The sequence below is a fragment of the Nyctereutes procyonoides genome, unplaced genomic scaffold (genome assembly GCF_905146905.1).
Source record: "Nyctereutes procyonoides isolate TBG_1078 unplaced genomic scaffold, NYPRO_anot_genome, whole genome shotgun sequence".
Lineage (NCBI taxonomy): Eukaryota > Metazoa > Chordata > Mammalia > Carnivora > Canidae > Nyctereutes > Nyctereutes procyonoides.
Window position 1 is genome coordinate 40,253,953 of NW_026575020.1, and position 4,452 is coordinate 40,258,404.

Below are 4,452 nucleotides of genomic sequence, written 5' to 3' on the forward strand. Positions count from 1 at the left end.
ATAGTTGAAAATGACATTTTTTTGGTTTAAAATAATAATAATAATAATAAAAGCTTTGTTTTTTTATCAATGACTCAGCCCCTTGTAAAACTGAAAAAGATTTAAACCTCCCATGAAAGGACAGAGAGGAAAATAAAATTACTCTATGTCACCATCACCCCCAACTGCTTACACATTTATATAGTCATTTAGCTACGCCTAAGATGTGAGCACTCTGCTGTGTATTATATTTTAATAAAAAATCTCACCACCCTGAGAAAGCTCTTGATATCATCTTCCAGATATCACATCTGCCTCTTGTAACATACTAATGCATTTGTCTAGGGGACAGATTTTCATCAAAGAATGACCTATGTGATTATTTAGTTGCAACTGTGGCCAGAGCTGTGAAGAAAGTGCTGGTTCTTTGACCTAGTCAGTGAAGACAGGGAGGGCTTCCTGGAGGAGGTGACAGGTTGATGTGAATATAGACATGTTAACCTGGAGAGATCAGCTAGAGGGCAAGCCTCTGGAGGAGGAATTCCAATGTAGCCACCATGGCTGATGGCCAGTTCCCCTTCTTCCATCACTGTAGAAACCAGATTTTGTTCTGGTGTCTACCTCTCCAGCCATTAACTTACTACTTTACTCAGGTAAATCCTGATGAGTTTAAGTGGAATACAGTGATCTTCATTCCTTTGCCAGTGGTTGAGGGCAAGGAAGGGCACATGGTCCAGTTCTGACTCTGGGGAGGGGGAAAATAATCTGCAGGAGGATTTCTGGGAAGGACCAGCTAAACTCCTTTCTGCCTCTGGACACCCTGGTGAGGATGTGATACTTGGAACTGCTGCAGCCATCTTGCATCCCTGAGGATGAGACCATCTGGCAGTGGCCGAGCCAAAGAAAGCAAGAATCTGGGTCTTCAGTGATGTTCTCTAGCCTTTGGATAAACAATTCTGTACTGCCCTACCCAGGACTTCTTGCTATGCAAGGAAAACAAGGCCCCTTGTTTGTTTACATGATTTTGAATTGGGTTTTGGGGAAGTTGGTCTATTTGGAGGTGGGGGCTGAAGAGTTTTTCCTGCAGTAATTGCATATTGTTTTTACCTGGATTGTGAGAGTGAGAGCTGATGAAGATTATGACCATCATCCTCCAAAACTGTCCTTTGGCTCTACTAAAGCCCATCAAAGAAGATAACCTCTAATCCAAGAGGCTTTTGAGGCTTGAACGTAGAGAGCAATGGGAGAGTGCCAGAGGTGTGTGCATGGAAGCCCTGTGAAGCCCTGGCTGTGCCCATGTTGTCTAGGTACTCTTTGATATTAAACAAAAAATTTTTTAAAAGATTTTATTTAGGGATGTCTGGGTAGCTTAGTGGTTGAACGTTTGCCTTCGGCTCAGGGTGTGGTCCCGGAGGTCCAGGATCGAGTCCTACATTGGGCTCCCCGCGAGAAGCCTGCTTCTCCCTCTACCTATGTCTTCGCCGCCTCTCTTTCTGTGTCTACCATTCAGTGAATTTTAGTATAGTAACAAGATTGTTTAACCATCATCACTATTTTATTCCAGAACATTTTCATCACCCCATAAAAAATCCACATATGCACTGGTAGTCACTCCCCAGTTCCCACTCCCCCAGCCCCTGGCAATTGCTAATCTTTCTGCCTCTATAGATCTGCCCATCCCAACATTTTACATAAATGGGATCACATAATATGTAGCCTTCTGTGACTGGCCCTCCTCTCACACCAGGCATGCCATCAGGTAATATTCTCAACAAATGCAAGAGCTACTGAAATTACCTCCAGTTACGAATAGTACTTTTCTCCCTTGCTATATATACATAACATTTTTCTAGAAATAAAACCATACTCTACGTGGAGTTTTCTATTCTTTTCTTAAATTATTATTCAGTAAAATATTGAGGAATTTTTCTATGTCAGTAGTGTATAATCCTTTTTAATGTCTATAGAATAATTTGTGAAGCTAAAAAATGATTTTGGGGTGCCTGGATGGCTCAGTTGGTCAAGTGTCTGACCCTTGGCTTCGGCTCAGGTCATGATCTCAGAGTCTTGAGATCAAGTCCCACGTAGGGCTCTGCACTCAGCAGGGAATGTGCCTCTCTCTCTCTCTCTCTCTCTCTCTCTCTCTTTGCCCCTCTCCCTGTTCTCTCTCTCTAAAATAAAATACATAAATAAAATCTTTTTTAAAAAATAATAATATTGGTTTGAGCTCAGTGCTTAAGCACTCAGGCCCACAAGGAAGGCAAAGGTTGACCCCCCTCCCCATGGGTCTTTAATGCCTTTCCAGCTTTTTGTGACTGTAAAGGATGAGATGAGCATCTTGTATGTACATTTCCTTAAAGTTCTAGATATAGACTATGGGCCAAATAGCATGCATTTTTATTTCTTTTTATATTTTCCCAAATTGTTCTAGAGAAAAGTCAGATCAGAAAGGCTGTGCATTACACTGAAGCAATGTAGCTTCTGGACTCTAACTGCCTGAGTTTTAATCCATTTTCTACTGCTCTTTAAAGGTAGGACCTGAACCTATCTATGCCTCAGCTTCCTTATCTATAGAATGGGGGTGATGAAAGTGCCAATTTCATATGACTGTTATGAGCATTGCATTAGTGTGACACATGTAAGCAGTGGTTCTCGACTGGGGGTGACTTTACCCCTCAGCAGACATTTGGCAAAAATGTCCAGAGACATTTTTAGTTGTCACAACTGGGATGTGATAGCACTGACATCTGATAAGGAGAGGCCAGAGAGGCTGCTAAACATCCTACAATGCACAGGACAGCCCCCCTCCACCAACTCAGAATGATCCAGTCCCAAATGTCAATAGTGCTGAGATTGAGAAACCCTGGTGTAAAGGCCTAGAATAAGCTCTCATGGATGTTGCCTGCCATTATTTACACTGCCACTAGCAAAACACAAGAATGTGCATTTCCACATGTTTTGGCCACACCTTACAAATCCAAGTTAATTTTGATGAGGAGGACACTGTATGGTGGTACATTTCGAAGCCATCAAAGGAGCATTTCCTTATCCCTTCACAGGCCTGACTACATGGGATTGGCCTCCATTCTGTGCATGGGTTTCCAGGGTCCAGGGCTGGCAGTTGGGTCCAGCTAAGGAAACTTTGGCCTTGTGAGCAACAGCTTCAGAATTCCTGGGATTACCTGTGTATGTGTTTGTCTCTGAATATGTAGATACAGGGACATGTGGTGGGTAAAGGGTAGATTCTGAAGTCAGATCTGAATTCTTCCTAGTTGTAAAGACAAATTACTTCTCTAAACCCTTTTTCTTCATCTGTAAAACAGGATTATTGTAAGGATCAAATAAGATAATATAGCTCCATGCCAGTTCTTAGTTTGTGTTCAAAAATAACAGGTATAGTTTATTCAGTGACTACAACATTCAGGCCCTCTGCTAAGACTTTCCACATTATTATTCAACTTCATGGCAACTGCTGTGATAGTCATCGCTACCATCTCAATAAGGTCAAGATTGCATGTCTGTCTATCCAGGTACAAGGGAAAGCTACTTGTTGAGCTTTCAGTCAACATTCCACAAACATTTGCTGAGCGTTAGTTACTATGTTCCAGGCCAGATGCTGGGCACTGGCAGATCAAAGGGGCTGCCATTTCTCTCCCAGTTGTATTAAAAAGGTGGGGAGGCCTGGCTGGTTCAGTTGGTAGAGCTTCTGACTCTGAATCTCAGGGTCATGAGTTTGTGCCCCACATTGGGTGTGGAGCCTACTTAAAAAAAAAAAAGACATATGAAGAGGTAAACAAATAAAAACTACAAATAAAACATCAGGAAAAAGACCAGACATAGTAGCTTTCACTATACATGTAAATGGGTTAATTTCCTTTATGAAAACAAAAACAGGAAGAAGACAAGTGAAAAAGCAGAAAAATAAAGTTTAGTTATGTGTTATTGATGAGGGAACTAAAACAAGCCTTGAAAGAAAAAAACTCTAATGAAATAGTCTGTACTGATAAATTATAGAATTATATTTCAGATAAATAACAAACCATGCAGAAGGAGGTGGATAGAACCAACCTGGGTAACTTTTGAATACAGAACTTTGATATATACTCTCAGTCTGAAGACAAAAAGAATTGTGTCCTCGCTTTGACAGCACATATACAAAAATTGGAACAATGCAGAGAAGATTAGCATGGCCTCTGAGCAAGGATAACATGCAAATTCGTTTAAATTAAAGGGGCACCTGGCTGGCTCAGTCAGTAAAGCATGAGACTTTTGATCTTGGGTCATGAGTTAAAGCTCCACTTTGGGTATAGAGCTTACTTTAAAAAAAGATTTAAAGGGATCCCTGGGTGGCGCAGCGATTTGGCGCCTGCCTTTGGCCCAGGGCGCGATCCTGGAGACCCGGGATCGAATCCCACATCGGGCTCCCAGTGCATGGAGCCTGCTTCTCTCTCTGCCTGTGTCTCTGCCTCTCTC

The 4,452-nt window shown here is 41.9% G+C and overlaps 1 non-coding gene across 1 annotated transcript; it reads left to right on the top strand.

Annotated features, from left to right (window-relative positions):
- Positions 1-4,110: 4,110 nt before the first annotated feature.
- Positions 4,111-4,218, top strand: LOC129518200 (U6 spliceosomal RNA). The gene has a single exon (XR_008666142.1). It is a non-coding gene; the product is annotated as a U6 spliceosomal RNA (small nuclear RNA).
- The last annotated feature ends 234 nt before the right edge of the window (positions 4,219-4,452 follow it).